The following is a 23259-nucleotide window of genomic DNA, read 5'->3' on the forward strand; positions in this document are numbered from 1 at the left end:
ATGCAAGCTGGAGATGTAATTGAAAGTACCACACTTGTATTCCAAGGGGCATATTTATCAAGGGATTGAAGTGTTATTGCTTCATGCAGGGTGGCACTGCGTTGTTTGGTAAATCTGAAGTAAAGCAAGGCAGTGCAAGTCCCTTTGCGTTACTCTGCGCTGAGAAGGCGTTCAATGGTGGAGCGTGGGTGTTTCCATATATCCATCCATGTATTTTGCCATATTCCCAGATTTTCTAAGACTGGTAAACCTGAGAATGCATCAAAATGCTGGGTCTTCCGAAGGAAGGCACAGCGAGCAGAAATATCTTCATTTCTCCTTGTTTTCAGTTTCTGCCGCAGATTTAGAAAGAGGAAAATGCCACTAATGATTGTTTTGCAGCTTGGTGTCCCTTCCATCACAAAACAGGCCTGCCTGCAAAGCAGGCACCTTTGCACCATGACGCAGAGGGGCCTGCATTGATGCTAGGCAGCAGATTATGCGCCAGCACAGGTAGAGAGCAGGAATGCGCCATATATTGGTTTATACGACTAATTCCTGCCCTCGCCCTTTAACGCAGTGCAGCAAGTTGTCTTGCTGCATTGCTTTGCATTAAAATTTGATAAATCTGGCCCCCAGTGTCTATGGGTTCGTATAGCTAAGCTGCTCAGCCGTTGCTAGACTTGGAAGTGGTAAAGCAGCAGACTACTTGAAAATAATATATTTCTTCCTCTTCTGTGGCTAGTAGGGCTCTGGAAGGGGGTTATCTGGAAGAGCTGGCCTACAGGTGAGCTGGCCCTCCATTATTTGATAACTTATTTGGAGGCTGATACTGCCACTGCTACATCCTGCCTAGATAGCAATATGAATGAAGGTTATGGAGCAGAAGGTATAGTTCATGAGCTGAAAATTGTTACCAAGGATTCAAAGAAAATAACACTAACTGGATTAATTCCACAGGCAAGAGAAACTCAGTATGTAGTAACCACCGGAAGGATGGCTCCGTGAATGAAATGTTTTATGTTTCCGTATGTGTAGCCTCTGACTCGGTATTGAGCTCACAGAAAGCATCCTTATATCTTGTGCTGTGCTGGCCCTTTGACCCAAGAAGCCAAGAAGGAAGCAGAGCAGGTAGAAAATGTTGCCATGTCCTTCATTGAATGGCTCACTGGCCATACTGGAGAAGGTGGACATGTGGAAATCGATCAACAAGTTCCCTTTTACCACCCTCGTAGAGAACATGGAGTGGACACACCTTTCTTGGCCTCCAAGGGCCCCTGCTACAACACTTCCCTGCCATATCACCAAGCAAGTAGCAATGATGAAGTAAGCACACCCCTTGGGCTCCAACATAATGTCCCAAACAATCTGTGTCACCAAATTGATAGGGGGTTGGGAACATGCAGGTCTGTGCTTTTCCCCAAAGAACTGGACACTCCTCTCTCCAGGCAAGTAGGCAACATGAAGCATACACCACTGATGGGTGCAGAGATGATGTCCAACAGCACCGGCGCCATTAGCAGCTTGGTAGAGAACACAGTGCACACAGCTCTGTGCAACCATCCATAGCATTACTACACCCCACTAGCAGGCAGGCACAGAGCAGGCACACTTCCTGGACCACGAAGTAACATAAAACGTCACCACCCCTATCTGCAGTCAAGCAAGTATACTTTGCAAGGCTCTGTACTTCCTCCCTAAGTATTCCACAGACCCCATTTTGCTGTCACCATGCTGGCTGTAACACCAGATAGAAATCCCAGGTCATGGGTAACAGTGATGGGGTTTCAGAGGGTGCAGTGGACAGTGAACAGACATAGGGAAGATTAGGGTGCAAGAGTGGATTGCAAGCTCTTGGCATACCGGCTTACCTGCTTTGTGCATCGGTTTCCAGGTGTGATGCTGGTGAAACTGGATGCATCACTTCTGGCCACAGTACCACAGCCTTTCAAGTACTGTGAGACAGTCTCATTACTAATGGGAAATAGAGAACCCATCTGCGTAAAAGATAACAATGCATCTCGATTTCAGTGCAAGGACACTTCACCAATATGCAGCGTGATGAAACACTCTTTAGGCAGGTGCATGCACCTAATGTACCAATAAAATAAAAGTATGACCAAAGGTGTGGCCCATAGGAATGAATGGGAAGACATTCGCAATTTACCAATAGGTACTTGCAAATTGCGAATGCAATTTCAAGGATGCAAGGGTGCCAAAAGGACACCCTGTTGCACCCCTGAAATATGCATGTGTGCACATGTGGCGCACATACATGCCCTAAGGGCATGTCGTGCGCCACATGGCACTTAGAAAAATGAAAAAAGTGATTTTTTCTAGGAAATCGCAAATTACTACCAACTTGAAATTGGTTTAATTTGCGATTTCTTAAGGCGAGATCGCAAATTTTGGGTGCTTGCAAAATTTCATTTAAGGAATCGCAAATTGCAATTCCTTAAAGGCATTCGCAAAATAGGAATCGCAAATTTTTTGATTCCTTAGTTTGTGATGGCTTTTGGGGAAGATACATCCCAAAAGGCTTTTCCCCGTTCGCAAACGGGCCGATTCTGCAAATCGGCCAGTTTGCGAACAGGAAAAACGGTTCATACATCTGGCCCTTTACAACTACTTTGCGAATACCAAACCACCTTGAGTCCCCCAGCACCCCGCGATTTGGCTCCATAGCCAATACTTACTTTAAATCCCTCTCATGTTTATTGTCAGACTGTTACCTTTACAAAAGTATGTATGTTGCCTTGTCCCATCACATGTTTGTCATGCCCACTGATGTAGACCTCCTGACTCACTTCTTTTTCTTATGCTTTATTCCCCATTCAGGGTTTGGTATGGTCTACCTTATGCTTTGCTTTGCTTACCTTCTGCTCCCAGTGCATTATGCTAAACAATCTTGTACGAGAGAATAACACACTGTACCTACCTGCAACATGTATTTTGCATTACTGTTTCATTTTAGTTTCCACAAAATCAACAAAGTACTTTGAAATCAAAACAAATTGTCTTTGGGATTTCACTAGGACAATTTTTATTCACCTGTTAGTAAAAGTATAAATCACTGCCTGTTAGCTAACAATGAGAATTCAGGGAAAGAACAATCAACTGGCATTTCTGACACATAGCAAATATGATACGGTTCTGGAACACTATGTCAAAACATTGTCCAATCAGTATAATTTCATGAATTTTTGTCATTGTATTAAGGGGACTAGAAATTCGCTGACTTCCACATGAGGAGGACCCTTTAGAGTCTCTGTAAATCATTTATTGCTCAGTGAATAACATGCAGCAGCCTCATCATTACCAATTATTAGTGATGGTAAACACTGGAAATCTGCCATAAATGTAAGTAGCCTTTTTTACCTCTGTTGCTAAATTGAGATCTACCTTTTTAGGTTTGCTGTGCACTGTAAATTAATCTAGCTTTTCTTATATCCATCAGCTCTACCATGGAGTGAGGCCTTCTTATCATGACCCAGAACGTTTTCAAAATATGAATCTCTCATGATTATTCCTTACCTGACACCAAAGTTATATCCATGACAATCAAAGAATACAATGTTTTTCTGTCGGTGTGTTTAAAGTGATGTTTCCTGCCTTGATGAAATATTGATATGTAATGCTTTGTGCCACACTTTTACCATTTCTGTGTGCATAGCAATAAATATTAATACCAACTAAATTCATTCTGCTCAATTTACCACCCTGGGACTGATGAAGGGCTGAGTCAGCCTTCAGGATTCAAACTTGTCACCTAAAAATTACTGTATGTGTAGGTGGTAGCATTAACGCACTGGACCATACTACCAGCTCCGAGCACGCGCAGCTCATGCTGTAGAATGGGCAACTGGGTGTTTTGTTTTGTTAAACCATTGTAGAAGCCTGCATCTTTTAAAGTGCACCTGCGTTCCAGCATACTTTATGTCCCATATTATGTATCTACTTTGATTTTAACTCTGGGGCAGGTATGTCTTGTCTAGAAAAGAGTTGGCCATAGTAGTTTCCACATCCAAATGAACTGGCAAAGGGTGTCATTTCAAATTGAAGGTAATGAGACAGAATAGGGTGCAGCAATACCTCACACTTGCAGTGGCGACTCCTACGTTAAGGCGGAGGAGCATCGCCCAGTGCTTTTTAGCAATGCAAAAAGGAAAAATAATATGATAATAACACAATGTTATTATCATTGTATTTTTCAGTGCGAGCCAGGTCAGAGCAGGGTGGGACTGGGCTGTCACAGCAGGGAGAGGAGGAAATATGTGCACTTAAGTGCATATGATAGTCTGGCCAGCTGTCTTGGGCCAGCCAAACAGTCATGTGACTTAACATGTTCTCCACCTGGCTGTATTGTACAGCCTTGGTGGAGAACAGGCACAAAGTGCCACTTACTGGCTCAGCGCTAAAGCAGGTCACTCTGACCAGTGACAATGCTGCCGTCATGCTGGTAACAGCAGCGTCATGATTTGACTAGGGAAGCCTGTGTGCTTCTTGCTTCCAGGAGTCAGGAAGAGAAGTGCAGGAGAGAAGGTGGCCATGCAGAGGTAAATGCTATTCATCCCCCAGTTTTCACCCCCCAGCTCCGCCACTCCCGTTCCTTACCAGCCACCACTGCACACTTGATCCTATTTCTTTGGGTGAAGCCATCTGAAACATACCGTCAGGGCATCACAACATGAATTCCAGGTTTCTGAAAAATAATTCTTTATGTACATCCCCTCCAGGAAAAGGGTCCAAAACGTTTTGTTTGGAGATCTCTTTGAATTCACACCTTTTTCTGAATCTAGAAAGTTGTGGTGCCTAAATACACTCCTAAAAGGAAGCAAACAAGTGAAGTGAGTAACACCTTCTTACGCCACAGGGCACTGGGTTTTCTCCTTAAAAACATTTTGGAGAAAAGATGCCAAATAGTGCATTTTGCATCATAATTTTAACAACAAATGGCTAATGCTCCAGAGGTTTTCATGGGGTATAAATGAAATATTCAAAAACCTTCAGTTTGACAGCTGCAACTTGCCCCTGCCATACCAAATGAGTTTTGGTGATCGCCTTTACTAAGAAAACATGGAAAAAATATCTGTAAAGCACCATCTTTTTTGCACAATATCTTATCCAAACTTGATTACAAATCTTTCGGCAGTTCAAAAACGCAGAAATGCAATTTAACGTGGCCTATCCTTTTCAAAATGTGAAGAGCTTTTTTCCCTACATCTGCAGCCGACTTCGTTTCCTTTTTGTCACCTTGACCCTTCCAGGAACATTGGATTCTCATTCACATGCTCAAGACTGAACTTCTACAATAAAGAACAGAGTGGAAAAATGAAAAGTTATACAAATCTCACAATCATAGATACTATAGGGCTAAAACTCAATTTGCCAAAACCTCACTGAATCAAAAAGTAGTTAGGTTACTGCAAACTTACTCGCTCAGTGCTCAAAAAGCACTAATGATGATCAGGGCGGAAAAGCGTCGCTCCATTCCTCTCAGAGCAGTGGAGAAGAGAAAAATAAAATGATAATAGCAAAGTTCATTTTTTACATTTTTTTATGCAAGGATGGGTTAGGGCGGGCGGGGCTGGCGGCTCAGGGAGGAGGAGTGCACAGGACTGCTTGGCCGGCTGTCTCAGGCCAGCCAAACAGTCCTGCGCACTTTGCATGTTCCCCACCCAGGCTGCATTGCAGCCTGGATGGGGTGGGGAGAATGCACAGACTCCCTGTCCCAACACAATGCTGCATTGCAGCGTAGTGATTGGCTCGGGGGAGCCAATCACAACGCTGCACTGCAACGTTGTGATTGGCTCAGGGGAGCCTGTGTGCTTCTGGACCTTTCAGCAATGAGGGAGAAGAGATGGAGGCGGCAGCGGCGCGAAGAGGTACGTTTTTTTTTCTTTTCAAATATTTAAAAATATAGTGCAGTTTTCAACTGCCATTTTGACCTGGCTAAAAAAACTTTATTGTCCTAAATCTTCCTTTTGAATATGGATAAGTCAACCCTAAAGTAGGCCCTAAAGGTTCATAGGGCAGGATGCATTGTATTTAAGTACGATATGTGTACTTATGTTTTACCTGTGCTGATAGTGAAAATGTCTAAAGTCGTTTTTTACTGTTGTAAGTCCTTTCCCTCCCATTGACACTTGGTTAACTTGTTACATTTAGTAAGTGATAACTTTAGATTGGGAGAAGATAAAGCAGATAGCGATAAGCTGTTTACACTCAAATGAGTTGTAATTTAAAATCCTCTCTAATGGTATAGTTGGGTTTTAAGTCACAATTCTGAAAATTTCGCTTTCAGAAAGTTAAAGACACACAAATGATGGATGGAATGCGGACCAAAACAAACATTCACATCCAGTCAAGAGATCTGGGTTAAATTGATTGTTCTTTTGCTCACCATGCTAACCCAGTTTAGACCCAGCCATATTGAAATCAGTCTTGACCCTTCTCCTCACGGGAACAGTCCAGCCTGAACTGCAAAGCCAGGCCTCTCTGGACCAGAAACAAGCAGCCTGGTTCCGATTTTGGAGTATTACCCCTCATCAGCCAGGCTGGTTTAAAAGTTGGCATTTTCGTGTCCCGACCATTTGTTTCTAATGCCAGTGTCCTAGGACACATGATTGTGAATTGCTCTGCTGATGTAGTTTGTGTATTACTTCCAGGCAGTAGCACAAAGTGGGGTTAGGTGTGGACAGGATGAACCATCCTGGCAGGATGACTGGAGAGAGGCTGAGCCCAGTCGCACCTAAACTTCAAATGACTTTGCTTCATGAACAGGCAAAGGAATCTGACACCAGGCCTGCCCTGTCTTTTGTCATCCACACTTTGGAGCCTGACAGGAGAAGAACTTTACAGAACCAGATGTAGGAGTAGGAGAGGATGTCCCCTCAAAAAGGCTGCACCAGTTATAAATATTGGACCTCCAGAGTCACTCATCAAAACACTTCTGGACCTATGGTAGTTAAAGAAGAATGACTGCCTTGATACTTGAAGAACTGCCATCTGTCTGAAAAGGAACACTAAACCTGCTTGCCTTCATCCCAGGATAACCAGAGTGAAGGCAAGTGTTTGAATGACTGACCTCCTGTATGAGCTACAGAGACACAACAACCTTTAGATGCCTCCCTGCAACTGCCCAGCTGACTTGCTACAACTGGACCTACATGGAGCTGCAACTGGACCTGCCTGAGTCCTGCTGGCCGTAGCTGGAGTGAGTCTCTGATTCCCATCTTGTGTTTCCCCTTGTCCTGAACCCTTCATTGGCATCAGAGTGTACTCCCCCTAAGGAAAAGGTGAAAATCCTGACATTTGGGTTCCTCATGACAGTGAACGGGCCCCCTTGTACCAAGACTCTGCTGCCCGGGACGACTGCCACCACAAAGTTCTAATGAGACCAGCTCTTTGCCCTGACAGTCACCACCAGGGTCAACCGGAAATGTGAGACCTGCACTTCACACTAGAGCAACGAAAGTCCACTATGACTACCAACGCGAAGCTCCAGCAATGACGATCAAGGACCATCTTCGATGCTTGATAGGCTCTTCCCACTACAGCGATGTCCATCTGTGACGTAGGACCTGTTCCTTGCACTACTGCGAAGGCCGTCTTCAATGGTCCTCAATGCTTGGCTTCCTTTAATGCGAACTGAACTCTTCACGTCAAACTTTGAAGTTGATTTTTCAGGAGCACTAACCTGATCCCTTTATCTGAGCTCTGCTTCTTCCCGGGTGATCTGAACTTATGACTTTCCCCCAGTCTAGAGCTACCAGATGACCTTGAGTGGCACTTTGGGCTCTTAAGCAGTATTTTAATTTTAAAAAATTACATTTAATATCTCCAGTACTACTGGTTGGATTGTTATCATTCTGGTATCATTTTATTTATTAACATTTAATAAATTTTTCTAAATTGTTTTGGGATTTTTCTTGTGTTGTTTTTATTATTATTATTAAACTTTATTACTGGGTGTGTGCTGCATAAATACTTTACACATTGCCTCTATGTTAAGCCTGAACGCTTTTGTGCCAAACTACCAGAGGGTTAGGCACCACAGGTGAATTTAGTGACTTTTGTAATGCACCCTGACAAGGATTGTCTGAGTGGAGCTTTCACCCCCCCACCCCCACCTAACACACCAAAATCTTACGGGTACTTATAGTCCATGGATAGCACAATGGTGCAACAAATATCATCCAAGATTGGAAAGATGTGTTGTTGTTATGCCAGGGTTAGACATACATTTTTTAGGAATGCCTATAATTGTTAAAATATGGAAATTTTTCATCTACTGGATAACCAGATTTTTATCACACATTCCCACTATTAGAAATGGGGTTTCTGAGAGGGAAGCCTCACAGCAGTGAGAAACCAAACAGGCTGTTTGTCACTACCAGGACATGCCACACATTTATGGCACATGTCATACCTTTTAGCTACAGGCACCCTGCCCTTAGGGATAGCTAGTGCCTACTTTAGGGGTGAATGATATGTAGTGAAATGGTTGCAGATGTGGCAACCACTTTATATGCCACGTCACAGCAGCAGTAAACTACGCGCAGGCCCTGCAGTGGCAGAGGCCTGAGATAGGTTTGAAAGGCTACTTCGGTGGGTGGTGAAAGCAGCCCTGCAGGCCCACCAGTAGCATTTAATTTACTGGCCCTGGGTATATGGGTTACCACTGTACAAGGTAAATTAAATATGCTAAACAGGTGTAGACCAATCTTCCCAAGTTTACCAGAGGGAGCATCTGCACTTTAGCACTGATCAGCAGGGATAAAAGTGTCCAGAGTCCTTCAACCACCAACAACAGGTCAGAAAAAATACAGGAGGAATGCAAAAAGTTCTGGGATGATCCTGCCAAAAGGGTCACGTCCAACACCCACAATATGTCAAGGAGAGGCAGTTATTAAGGCAGGAAAATACAAATTGCTTAAGTGCATCTGTGCCACAACATGCCAGGCTCTTCTTTAAGCTACCCTGCATGCCAGCTCTGCCATGCAGCCATAGATACATATGTACAGATATTCACATAGGCACACTCATGCATGGACACAAGCATTCTCAAATGCTCAGTCACACAATCATGATTGACACCACACACACAAAAACACACACAGATATTCCAAAGCTCATCTCCTTTCACCTCCACCCTCCTTAAATGCCAGGCGGTGGCATCAATCTCGGCGCCTGTATGGATGCCTTCATGGCTGTACAATTATGCAGACAGCAGCATGAAGAGGTAGCTCTGGCCTCAGCACCATAAAGCCATATGGTGCTAGTCTGCCAGAGAGATCAAAAGTAAAAAAACTAACGGCTCAACAGCATGTCTTTCGAGCATTGAGAGGAGTCTACCACCTACATATGCATGAAAGGGTTGCAGGAGAGAGACTGCAGGCTACCAGCTCAGTTGTTGACATGTAAGGGACAGGATGTGGATAACAGGAAACAAGGATGCAGGATGAGGTAACAGGAGGCATATATGAAGGCAGCAGCAGCTACTTTATGCTCTACATCACAGGGCCCACATACTCTTCTCATTGGCTGACTCTCTGAAGGCTCTAACAATGAGAGGAACAGACAGACACCTGGGAGCCAACCTGAGGTGCTGTCCAGGCTCACAGTGAGATGCTTCCACAAGCAGAGCATTAGATAAGCTGCTATTTTTGGCAGTGCCCATGTCACTACACACCGGGAATGCACTAGGAATGCAAGCTGGAGATGTAATTGAAAGTACCACATTTGTATTCCAAGGGGCATATTTATCAAGGGATTGAAGTGTTATTGCTTCATGCAGGGTGGCCCTGCGTTGCTTGGTTAATCTGAAGTAAAGCAAGGCAGTGCAAGTCCCTTTGCGTTACTCTGCGCTGAGAAGGCGTTCAATGGTGGAGCATGGATGTTTCCATATATCCATCCATGTATTTTGCCATATTTCCAGATTTTCTAAGGCTGGTAAACCTGAGAATGCATCAAAATGCTGGGTCTTCCGAAGGAAGGCACAGCGAGCAGAAATATCTTCATTTCTCCTTGTTTTCAGTTGCTGCCGCAGATTTAGAAAGAGAAAAATGCCACTAATGATTGTTTTGCAGCTTGGTGTCCCTTCCATCACAAAACAGGCCTGCCTGCAAAGCAGGCACCTTTGCACCATGACCTGGGCCTGCATTGATGCTAGGCAGCATATTATGCGCCAGCACAGGTAGAGAGCAGGAATGCGCCATATATTGGTTTATACGACTAATTCCTGCCCTCGCCCTTTAACGCAGTGCAGCAAGTTGTCTTGGTGCATTGCTTTGCATTAAAATTTGATAAATCTGGCCCCCAGTGTCTATGGGTTCGTATAGCTAAGCTGCTCAGTCGTTGCTAGACTTGGAAGTGGTAAAGCAGCAGACTACTTGAAAATATTATATTTCTTCCTCTTCTGTGGCTAGTAGGGCTCTGAAAAGGGGGTTATCTGGAAGAGCTGGCTTACAGGTGAGCTGGCCCTCCATCATTTGATAACTTATTTGGAGGCTGATACTGCCACTGCTACATCCTGCCTAGATAGCAATATGAATGAAGGTTATGGAGCAGAAGGTATAATTTATGAGCTGAAGATTGTTACCAAGGATTCAAAGAAAATAACACTAACTGGATTAATTCCACAGGCAAGAGAAACTCAGTATGTAGTAACCACCGGAAGGATGGCTCCGTGAATTAAATGTTTTATGTTTCCGTATGTGTAGCCTCTGACTCTGTATGGAGCTCACAGAAAGCATCCTTATATCTTGTGCTGTGCTGGCCCTTTGCCCCAAGAAGCCCAGAAAGAAGCAGAGTAGGTAGAAAATGTTGCCATGTCCTTCATTGAATGGCTCACTGGCAAGACTGGAGAAGGTGGACATGTGGAAATCGATCAACAAGTTCCCTTTTACCTTTTACCACCCTGGTAGAGAACATGGAGTGGGCACATCTTTCTTGGCCTCCAAGGGTCCCTGCTGCAACACTTCCGTGCCATATCACCAAGCAAGTAGCAATGATGAAGTAAGCACACCCCTTGGGCTCCAACATAATGTCCCAAACAATCTGTGTCACCATTTTGATAGGGGGTTGGGAACATGCAGGTCTGTGCTTTTCCCCAAAGAACTGGACACTCCTCTCACCAGGCAAGTAGGCAACATGAAGCATGCACCACTGATGGGTGCAGAGATGATGTCCACCAGCACCGACTCCATTAGCAGCTTGGTAGAGAACACGGTGCACACAGCTCTGTGCAACCATCTATAGCATTACTACACCCCGCTAGCAGGCAGGCAACAGGCACAGAGCAGGCACACTTCCTGGACCCCGAAGTAACATAAAACGTCACCACCCCCATCTACAGTCAAGCAAGTATACTTTGCAAGGCTCTGCACTTCCTCCCTAAGTATTCCACAGACCCCATTTTGCTGTCACCATGCTGGCTGTAACACCAGATAGAAATCCCAGGTCATGGGTAACAGTGATGGGGTTTCAGAGGGTGCAGTGGACAGTGAACAGACATAGGGAAGATTAGGGTGCAAGAGTGGATTGCAAGCTCCTGGCATACCGGCTTACCTGCTTTATGCATCGGTTTCCAGGTGTGATGCTGGTGAAACTGGATGCATCACTTCTGGCCACAGTACCACAGCCTTTCAAGTACTGTGAGACAGTCTCATTACTAATGGGAAATAGAGAATCCATCTGCGTAAAAGATAACAATGCATCTCGATTTCAGTGCAAGGACACTTCACCAATATGCAGTGCGATGAAACACTTTTTAGGCAGGTGCATGCACCTAATGTACCAATAAAATAAAAGTATGGCCAAAGGTGTGCCAGGAGTCTTTGGGGAGCCAAGGTGAAAACTTTAATGCGGGCATCACACAGCACAAGAACTGTTTCCAATATTCTAAAGGGAAAGAGAAACCATGGAACTTCTGCCTCAGGTGTCACCTAGTCAAATGGCCATGTTAGCTGCCCCATGATTAATAAACAGGATAGGCTTGCTTTAGAATCTATATGTACATCAAGAGCAGTGTCTTTTGGAGAGTATTCCCTGTGTCCCCGTCTGACTGCTCTGTGTGCCGGGGAAGAGGACATGCTTCATAATTCATGACTGTTACAACAACAATGGCTGTCTGTGAGCTGCTCAAAATGTGACCCAATTGGGGATAATTACAACTCTAGTGTAGTGCAAACTCTTGTTTGCGCCCGAAATGAGATTCCAAGACAAGTAGAGTTGCCCATGCGCTTAATGCTTATTACCTGCGCGACAATGTGAGAAAAAAATGGCCAGATAATTGCACTCCTGCTATATTAGTCCTGATTCGTAAAGCTTGATGAACTTACGGCCCAGTTTAGAGTTTGGCAGACAGTTTACTCTGTCACAAATGCGACAGAGAACCCTTCTTTTCAAACCCTCTGTGCGCCCAGTGGCATAACGAAAGTTGAAGGGGCCCCCCTGCAAGGTACACAGAGGGACCCCCGCTCTGAATTTAATCCGGAGCTCTCTGGTGTGAGTACAGTGCTGAGGGGGCCCCCTGCATCTCGGGCCCCCCCCCCGCACTGCGAGGGATGCAGGGGCCTGTGTTACGCTCCTGTGTGCGCCCCCCTAATTTAGAGATTGAGTATTCTGTCAAAAGAGCTCTCATTGACTCCATCGATGGAATACTTCCTCCAATGGCCAGATGGAGTAAGGACCCTAGGAGTACGGGCATTGCACCGCCTGCTCTATTTAGGGTGGATGATGCAAGAAAAAAAAAAACATTACATCGTCCACGAAGGGAACTATTGTGATAGTGGTTCCTTTCAATGTCGTGAGATGACTCAATAACCAAAACTCTGGTCAATCATGTCTTTTTAGTTGCCGTTATCTCTTACCCTTGTGCATTTCGGACCTACATTAGGATTTCATTGGGGGCACTTTCAGGGGCACATTAAGGTTTATCCTGAATGCGACATCTTCTCCTGTAACAGCGTTTTTTAGATAGTCAAACATGTTCATTTTGACGCCTTTCAAGCACAGAGTTCAGGAAATAAACTGTTTAATTTTCCTCCTGATGATATACCTAAAAGGAGTTCGTAAAACACTGGGGGGCATATTTACAAGCCCCTTGCACCACTTTTTCCTCACTTTTAACATGGGAAAAGTGACGCAAAAGTGGCGCAAGGGGCTTTTAAATCTGCCCCTGGGTTTATTGATGGCGCAATGTACAACATATCAAACAAACAGCTAAGAAAATAAGACAACAATGACATCCATGTTTGAATACATGCATAAAACATCCACACCTGCTCAAATACCCTAGAATAACAAGTACATAGTCACATATATAAACGCATATATCTAAGCATGCACGCATGCATAAATAGGTTAAAATCTAGATGCGCCAATACATATACACAACAATTATACATACATGCAAAGATAAATACAAATATAAAAACATGCAAGCATACACACGTTGATAAAAGGTGCAAAACCTGCTGCATCTGTTAGAGAAACCAGACCTCTTGATTTCGACAAGGAACAGAAGTCTTTTGTCGTCGTTTAAAAATGCAGGAAGGCGCCGCGCGCCTGTGGCTCTTTGATCGTCACTGAAAACTCTTCGGTGTCGGTGAGTGAAACCGAAAGAAATGACTGCTGACACGCCCAAAGCGGGACCCGCTTGCATCCTCCTGGAAGTTGTAAATAGAAACTGTCTCGTGAAATGGGCCTCCGTTGGATCCATTATACTGCCATCGCGAGCGGTATTGCATTATTAGGAGTGGTTTGTGTGCTGCGCCGCGGTGTCACGTCTCACACAGATTGAGGTTGTCACCTGTTTTTCAGAAACTTTCATTGGCCCACTTTCTGCTTCCTGGATCCCATATCGATGCCTCTGGCTAAGTGAAGACACTTTAATGTATGGGAAAGGAAACTACTGCACAGGGATGCAGATTCCAATACAAGCTAATGTGACAGAATTTCCGCCATCTTGTAGTGCTATTAAAGCCCGCTGTCAGACACACCAATACAAGAGACGCCTGCTAAATAATGGCGCTTACAAAACACTCAGGACAATAAATACCTTTTTGGTAACAATCCCGTGTAGCGCAAATGGCTCCGTTACACACTGATAATCTTCATTACTCTGAGTCCAGTTCTTCGACATTTCAGTCTCACTGTTTGAGGGCCTTTAAACTAGAGGCAGCTAACCTATATTCTCCCTAAATAAAAAGGGAATCAATCCATTAATACAGAGGAAAGACTTTTTCCACTTTTGTATTCTAAAAATAATAGCTTCTGCACTCCGAAGAAAGGCTTGATCCTAACTCCTCATTTTTTTATTTACCAATCTCTATGTTCGATAGGCAGTGGCGGCTCCTCCGCATTGGCGGAGGAGCGTCGGCCCACTGCCTGGCTCAGAGCCAGCTAATGAAAACTAAAATGATGTTGTAGCATTGTTTTATTTTTCATTTGCTGGTTCTGCAGCTTGTGCAGGGAGGGGCTGGGCATGGGAGGAGGAGTGCTGTGTGCTCTCCCTGTGTTTGGCCGGCCGTTTCAGGCCGACCAACACATACATGCACACTTAGGTTTATCCAGCCCTGCTGCATTGAACAGCCAGGCTGGAGAAACCCCTACAAACTCCCTGGCCTGAGTGGAGCATCTTTTCAGCCCTCTCAGGACAATCTCCGCGCTGCTGTCCTAGCAGGATGGATTGAATGGGAGTCTGTCCCAGTGGCTGTGGGGACCAGGAGGTGAAGAGGAAGCGCAACGGAAGGCGCCCGGCAGCTTCAGGTAAGTTCTTTTATTTTGTATTTTATTTCTATATATTCCACGCACTCCACCGCGCCCTCTCCACCCGCCTCACCACCCTTTGTTTGTCTTAGCCACCACTGGATATAAGGAAGACTAGAACTGATAGTAGTGTACGTCATATAGCATTAACAATAACCAGTAAGTCATAGAATTATTACACTGTCGTCTAGCTTTCTCATCACTTGCTTTAGTCTAGCACGATGTCGCAGGACACCGATAAGAGGAAAAAAAAGTATACTAAGTGCACGGAATACCACTCCTTCAGTTAATATTGAGTTCAGTGAGAGCTTTGCCACAGGTACAATAAGCACTTTTGCCTGTGGCACTGAAAATCCGTCTATAATTTCAGAAGCTTCCCCATGAACACGGCTCCATTGTGGTGGTCTATGAAAATTGTCATTTAAGTTATTGAACATCATGAATGTCTACCCTCAAAACCTACCATTAACCTGCCCCTGACCAGCCGCGGCCACTGCAGGTACGAGCGGTGGGGTGGTGGTGTCAGGTGGGGGGTATTTTGTGAGACGACCACGAGGGAAAATTAAATAAATAATGCATTTTCGCTCGTGGTCGTCTCTCGACATACTGCCCAGCCAGCCTCACTGCCCCACCACTCTTAGCTGCGGAAGCCTCGGCTGCCCCTGACATCCTGTTAATTCTGCTACTTTGTGTTATGAAGAAGGCCCTGAATCTTGAAGATTCAGGGCCTCAGTTACAAGGCCATTGCGCCGCCGGTGTGTCACTTTTTTTGGTGCACCACAGCGCAGTATGCCTGCCCATATTTGCAAGGCCAAGTAAAGTCACCCTGCATGACTTTTCATGGCCTTGTAAATATGGGCCCCTTTCACGCATTACTCTGCGTTTAAGGGGCGTTCCATGGGTGTTGCTGTGAGTGCTCACACGTAACATCCATGGAACCTGACACATTCCCAGAATTACAAAGATTTGCGAAGCTCGGAATGCATCCGAATCCTATGCCTCCCTAGGTTAGGCGTAGCTTTGGGGCCTCCTTTTATGCGTGCTGCATTCTGCAACACACTGAGAAAGAGGAAAATGCCATCAATTATTGTTTTTGTGCAGGCAGGTGTTCCTTGCTGCACAAAAAGAATCATCTCTGCAGCGCATGCGCCTTGCAACATGACTCAATGGAGCCTGCGCTGGTGCATAGTTGCCAATTGTGAAAGCCCACAGATGCATTGTATTGTTGTTAATATGATGCATCCCTGTGTTTTTAAAATGACGCAGCTCAGCACAGCACAGCAAAATGGCTTGCAGCGCCTTCCGTCATTATTTTTTTGTAAATGAGGCCCTAAGTGTTTTCCCTGCTCAACTAGGTGACTCAGAATGCTTGATTCCACCTGTGGAGTCTGAAGACAGCCCAAACTGTGCCTGGAGACACACTGTCTCCATAAAGCCTATAAACAGAAAAAGAAGACAGTCTAGAAACTGTTCGCTGAGCCAAGGCCAGAACCCAAGCCCATACGAATATGTCAATATTTTAGCAAGCACTATGCTTAGAAACGCAGGAACAAAGTCACTCTTGAAGGTCTTTCAATTGCCAAGTACCCACTATTTGAATTTGATTTTGAGGATGGAGAGAAGTTTAAGTCTGCTCTTAAAGGGGGTGTTGGGAAGAACACTTAGGGGCATATTTACAAGTCCCATGCACCACTGGAGCGTCACTTTTTGATGATCCAGTGGTGCACAATGCTGAGCCATATTTCCAAGGCCATTTAAAGCCACCATGCGTGACTTTTCATCGCCTTGTAAATATGTCCCCTTTTCTTGCATTACTCTGCATGAAAGAGGCGTTCCATGGATGTTGCTGTTGGTGTTCCCGAGCAATACCCATGGATTCTGGCGCATTCCCAGATTTACAAGGTTTTGTAAACCTGTGAATGCGTCACATTCTACCACCTCCCCAGGAGAGGTGTTAAAGTGGCACACGAGGAGAAATACTTTTATTTCTCCTCGTTTTTTGCTCTTTCTACGAGTGCCGGATTTGGGGTTGTGGTGTCAGGGGGGGTCCCTTAAATCCCTAGATTTTAGGGAATTAGGGGTGTGGGAGTTAGTAGCCAATGGGCAGCTATTCCCTGCAGCAAATCAACCCTGAGTTGGCTGCATTCGTGGTGTAGGTCACTTTTTCTTCAGAGAACCCACTATTTGTGCCCTGTTAAATATGACAGAATTTGATTTTATGTGTACAGGTAAGGCTGCCCACCCTAGAAGTGTGGCCAACCTTCCTGGAGGTGTACACCCCCTGCATATCTAATTTCCCACCAAGCCCATGTGCAAGTGTGCCTGAGGCAGGAAGAGGGCTGCTTCCTCCACTGGGAGTCAGTCCTGATGCATATCATAGGTAGTGTAGCTGTTGAAGCTCACAGCCTTGATGTGCCACTTTGCTAGCCTGCTTGGGTGGAGGGAGGTGTGACCTCCTTCCTGTCTAAGCCTTTGTCTCTGACTCCTGGGAGTGATTATACTGCCTGGCGGAAGGTCAGAATCCTGTCTTGGCGATAGTAGGTGAAGGAAAGTGTGAGTTGGTTAGCCAGAGCACAGTAAAGCTGGGGCATCCAGGTGGGCATCCTCTAAGGTGCCACCTGGATGCATGCCACGTCACCCAGGGCAGGAGAATCATGTCAGGGGTGAGAAGGCATGTTGTTTGATACCAAACATGACATAGTTTAGTGGTAGTATAATGGAATTGCCAATCTCTAACGTACCCGATTGGCAGCCCTTGTTATCCTATGGACCTCTAATGCTTATGGTTGTTTCCAATGGGTAACACCACTATAGGGACATATAGGCTTGCAATTATATGTCCTCACCTTTAATATATTTCACCCTGCCTCCTGGACTGAGGAGACCTACCTTAGCGGCACCTTTACATATTAAAGGCAGTGTATGTGACTGTGCTGCACTTGGTGAGGACACAGATGAGTTTGAGCAGTTTGCACTGCTCCTGTAGTCTGCAATGGCAGGCCTGCTGTTAGTAGTTTGCTGGGGTCACCCAGAGTGGCACAAAACCATGCTGTAACCTTGTGGGACCCCTTTACCACCAATCCCCTGGGCAACCTGGTACCATATACTAGGGACAAACATCAAAGCGGCCGCGAAAGTGAAAGTAATCGCGGTAAAGCGCGACGCGTGCGCCCGCGCACATGCTCTGTAGCTCTAGGCTGGCCTGGTAGCACTTTTTGGAGCCCTCACAAAATGTCTCGCCAGACCAGCGCATGCGCTGGGTCAGGCGAGACCTAAAAACAGCAATCACCTTAGGAATACAGCAATCAGGTATCAACAGAAATAAGAAAAAGTGCAACGAACAGGAGTAACTGCGAAAGTTACTTAACTCAAAGCTAGGCAGGGAAGAAAGAGTACAAATTTACAGAAGGGATTATGAAGGGCAATCGGTAATGATTAGTGGACTCTGGTTAATTTCTTTTTGAACTTTTTCATTTGTTCCTTGGGAAGTATAGTTATATTTGTGTTAGATAAGTGACCTTGGAACAGCTGCTCAAATCACAGTGCATTCTTTTCCTGAGTTAGAAAATCCGATGGATGGCTTCTTGCAACATCATTAGTGCACCTAGAGATGAGAAAAAGTTTTGATAGTTTTTCTGTTAAAGCAAAACACCAGTTCTGGGAGTCTTTCGGTTTCGAAAGTTCCAATTTTGCAAAATCATCTTGTGCTAGAAATATATGACAAATGGAATAGCTTTGTCATTTCCACACATTTGATATTATCAGCGAATCGCAATGACACAAAAACAAAATTACTCGGTAACCAAATCACAAACCACTTTATATGCCACGTCACAGCAGCAGTAAACTACACGCAGGCCCTGCAGAAGCAGAGGCCTGAGATAGGTTTGAAAGGCTACTTCAGTGGGTGGTGAAAGCAGCCCTGCAGGGCCACCAGTAGCATTTAATTTACTGGCACTGGGTATATGGGATACCACTGTACAAGGTAAATTGAATATGCTAAACAGGTGTAGACCAATCTTCCCAAGTTTACCATAGGGAGCATCTGCACTTTAGCACTGATCAGCAGGGATAAAAGTGTCCAGAGTCCTTCAACCACCACCACAACAGGTCAGAAAAAATACAGGAGGAAGGCAAAAAGTTCTGGGATGATCCTGCCAAAAGGGCCACGTCCAACACCCACAATATGTCAAGGAGAGGCGGTTATTAAGGCAGGAAAACACACATTGCTAAAGGGCACCTGTGCCACAACATGCCAGGCTCTTCTTTAAGCTACCCTCCATGCCAGCTCTGCCATGCAGCCATAGATACATATGTACAGATATTCACATAGGCACACTCATACATGGACACAAGCATTCTCAAATGTTCAGTCACACAGTCATGATTGAGACCACACACACAAAAACACACACAGATATTCCAAAGCTCATCTCCTTTCACCTCCACCCTCCTTAAATGCCAGGCGGTGGCATCAATCTCGGCTCCTGTATGGATGGCTTCATGGCCGTACAATTATGCAGACAGCAGCATGAAGAGGTAGCTCTGGCCTCAGCACCATAAAGCCACATGGTGCTAGTCAGCCAGAGAGATCGAAATTAAAAAAACTAAAGGCTCAACCGCATGTCTTTCGAGCATTGAGAGGAGTCTACCACCTACATATGCATGAAAGGGTTGCAGGAGAGAGACTGCAGGCTACCAGCTCAGTTGTTGACATGTATGGGACAGGATGTGGATAACAGGAAACAAGGATGCAGGATGAGGTGACAGGAGGGATATATGAAGGCAGCAGCAGCAGCTACTTTATGCTCTACATCACAGGTCCCACATACTCTTCTCATTGGCTGACTCTCTGAAGGCTCTAACAATGAGAGGAACAGACAGACACCTGGGAGCCAACCTGAGGTGCTGTCCAGGCTCACAGTGAGATGCTTCCACAAGCAGAGCATTAGATAAGCTGCTATTTTTGGCAGTGCCCATGTCACTACACACCGGGAATGCACTAGGAATGCAAGCTGGAGATGTAATTGAAAGTACCACACTTGTATTCCAAGGGGCATATTTATCAAGGGATTGAAGTGTTATTGCTTCATGCAGGGTGGCACTGCGTTGTTTGGTAAATCTGAAGTAAAGCAAGGCAGTGCAAGTCCCTTTGCGTTACTCTGCGCTGAGAAGGCGTTCAATGGTGGAGCGTGGGTGTTTCCATATATCCATCCATGTATTTTGCCATATTCCCAGATTTTCTAAGACTGGTAAACCTGAGAATGCATCAAAATGCTGGGTCTTCCGAAGGAAGGCACAGCGAGCAGAAATATCTTCATTTCTCCTTGTTTTCAGTTTCTGCCGCAGATTTAGAAAGAGGAAAATGCCACTAATGATTGTTTTGCAGCTTGGTGTCCCTTCCATCACAAAACAGGCCTGCCTGCAAAGCAGGCACCTTTGCACCATGACGCAGAGGGGCCTGCATTGATGCTAGGCAGCAGATTATGCGCCAGCACAGGTAGAGAGCAGGAATGCGCCATATATTGGTTTATACGACTAATTCCTGCCCTCGCCCTTTAACGCAGTGCAGCAAGTTGTCTTGCTGCATTGCTTTGCATTAAAATTTGATAAATCTGGCCCCCAGTGTCTATGGGTTCGTATAGCTAAGCTGCTCAGCCGTTGCTAGACTTGGAAGTGGTAAAGCAGCAGACTACTTGAAAATAATATATTTCTTCCTCTTCTGTGGCTAGTAGGGCTCTGGAAGGGGGTTATCTGGAAGAGCTGGCCTACAGGTGAGCTGGCCCTCCATTATTTGATAACTTATTTGGAGGCTGATACTGCCACTGCTACATCCTGCCTAGATAGCAATATGAATGAAGGTTATGGAGCAGAAGGTATAGTTCATGAGCTGAAAATTGTTACCAAGGATTCAAAGAAAATAACACTAACTGGATTAATTCCACAGGCAAGAGAAACTCAGTATGTAGTAACCACCGGAAGGATGGCTCCGTGAATGAAATGTTTTATGTTTCCGTATGTGTAGCCTCTGACTCGGTATTGAGCTCACAGAAAGCATCCTTATATCTTGTGCTGTGCTGGCCCTTTGACCCAAGAAGCCAAGAAGGAAGCAGAGCAGGTAGAAAATGTTGCCATGTCCTTCATTGAATGGCTCACTGGCCATACTGGAGAAGGTGGACATGTGGAAATCGATCAACAAGTTCCCTTTTACCACCCTCGTAGAGAACATGGAGTGGACACACCTTTCTTGGCCTCCAAGGGCCCCTGCTACAACACTTCCCTGCCATATCACCAAGCAAGTAGCAATGATGAAGTAAGCACACCCCTTGGGCTCCAACATAATGTCCCAAACAATCTGTGTCACCAAATTGATAGGGGGTTGGGAACATGCAGGTCTGTGCTTTTCCCCAAAGAACTGGACACTCCTCTCTCCAGGCAAGTAGGCAACATGAAGCATACACCACTGATGGGTGCAGAGATGATGTCCAACAGCACCGGCGCCATTAGCAGCTTGGTAGAGAACACAGTGCACACAGCTCTGTGCAACCATCCATAGCATTACTACACCCCACTAGCAGGCAGGCACAGAGCAGGCACACTTCCTGGACCACGAAGTAACATAAAACGTCACCACCCCTATCTGCAGTCAAGCAAGTATACTTTGCAAGGCTCTGTACTTCCTCCCTAAGTATTCCACAGACCCCATTTTGCTGTCACCATGCTGGCTGTAACACCAGATAGAAATCCCAGGTCATGGGTAACAGTGATGGGGTTTCAGAGGGTGCAGTGGACAGTGAACAGACATAGGGAAGATTAGGGTGCAAGAGTGGATTGCAAGCTCTTGGCATACCGGCTTACCTGCTTTGTGCATCGGTTTCCAGGTGTGATGCTGGTGAAACTGGATGCATCACTTCTGGCCACAGTACCACAGCCTTTCAAGTACTGTGAGACAGTCTCATTACTAATGGGAAATAGAGAACCCATCTGCGTAAAAGATAACAATGCATCTCGATTTCAGTGCAAGGACACTTCACCAATATGCAGCGTGATGAAACACTCTTTAGGCAGGTGCATGCACCTAATGTACCAATAAAATAAAAGTATGACCAAAGGTGTGGCCCATAGGAATGAATGGGAAGACATTCGCAATTTACCAATAGGTACTTGCAAATTGCGAATGCAATTTCAAGGATGCAAGGGTGCCAAAAGGACACCCTGTTGCACCCCTGAAATATGCATGTGTGCACATGTGGCGCACATACATGCCCTAAGGGCATGTCGTGCGCCACATGGCACTTAGAAAAATGAAAAAAGTGATTTTTTCTAGGAAATCGCAAATTACTACCAACTTGAAATTGGTTTAATTTGCGATTTCTTAAGGCGAGATCGCAAATTTTGGGTGCTTGCAAAATTTCATTTAAGGAATCGCAAATTGCAATTCCTTAAAGGCATTCGCAAAATAGGAATCGCAAATTTTTTGATTCCTTAGTTTGTGATGGCTTTTGGGGAAGATACATCCCAAAAGGCTTTTCCCCGTTCGCAAACGGGCCGATTCTGCAAATCGGCCAGTTTGCGAACAGGAAAAACGGTTCATACATCTGGCCCTTTACAACTACTTTGCGAATACCAAACCACCTTGAGTCCCCCAGCACCCCGCGATTTGGCTCCATAGCCAATACTTACTTTAAATCCCTCTCATGTTTATTGTCAGACTGTTACCTTTACAAAAGTATGTATGTTGCCTTGTCCCATCACATGTTTGTCATGCCCACTGATGTAGACCTCCTGACTCACTTCTTTTTCTTATGCTTTATTCCCCATTCAGGGTTTGGTATGGTCTACCTTATGCTTTGCTTTGCTTACCTTCTGCTCCCAGTGCATTATGCTAAACAATCTTGTACGAGAGAATAACACACTGTACCTACCTGCAACATGTATTTTGCATTACTGTTTCATTTTAGTTTCCACAAAATCAACAAAGTACTTTGAAATCAAAACAAATTGTCTTTGGGATTTCACTAGGACAATTTTTATTCACCTGTTAGTAAAAGTATAAATCACTGCCTGTTAGCTAACAATGAGAATTCAGGGAAAGAACAATCAACTGGCATTTCTGACACATAGCAAATATGATACGGTTCTGGAACACTATGTCAAAACATTGTCCAATCAGTATAATTTCATGAATTTTTGTCATTGTATTAAGGGGACTAGAAATTCGCTGACTTCCACATGAGGAGGACCCTTTAGAGTCTCTGTAAATCATTTATTGCTCAGTGAATAACATGCAGCAGCCTCATCATTACCAATTATTAGTGATGGTAAACACTGGAAATCTGCCATAAATGTAAGTAGCCTTTTTTACCTCTGTTGCTAAATTGAGATCTACCTTTTTAGGTTTGCTGTGCACTGTAAATTAATCTAGCTTTTCTTATATCCATCAGCTCTACCATGGAGTGAGGCCTTCTTATCATGACCCAGAACGTTTTCAAAATATGAATCTCT

The 23259-nt window shown here is 45.0% G+C and overlaps 1 protein-coding gene and 1 long non-coding RNA gene across 2 annotated transcripts in view; one reads left to right on the forward strand and one right to left on the reverse strand.

Moving 5' to 3' along the window:
• Nucleotides 1–13856, reverse strand: part of LOC146867876 (uncharacterized) — a 39847-nt gene extending 25991 nt beyond the window's left edge. Inside the window, exons 1-2 of the long non-coding RNA XR_014962378.1 lie at nucleotides 13796–13856; nucleotides 13458–13652 (exon numbers count right to left, since the gene is read on the reverse strand). This is a non-coding gene — a long non-coding RNA (uncharacterized LOC146867876). The remainder of the gene's footprint in view (nucleotides 1–13457; nucleotides 13653–13795) is intronic.
• EPHA8 (EPH receptor A8) overlaps nucleotides 1–23259 on the forward strand; it is an 876683-nt gene that overhangs the window by 581308 nt on the left and 272116 nt on the right. The gene's annotated exons all lie outside the window — the stretch shown is intronic.

Source organism: Triturus cristatus, chromosome 1_2 (assembly GCF_964204655.1).
Source record: "Triturus cristatus chromosome 1_2, aTriCri1.1, whole genome shotgun sequence".
Classification (NCBI taxonomy): domain Eukaryota; kingdom Metazoa; phylum Chordata; class Amphibia; order Caudata; family Salamandridae; genus Triturus; species Triturus cristatus.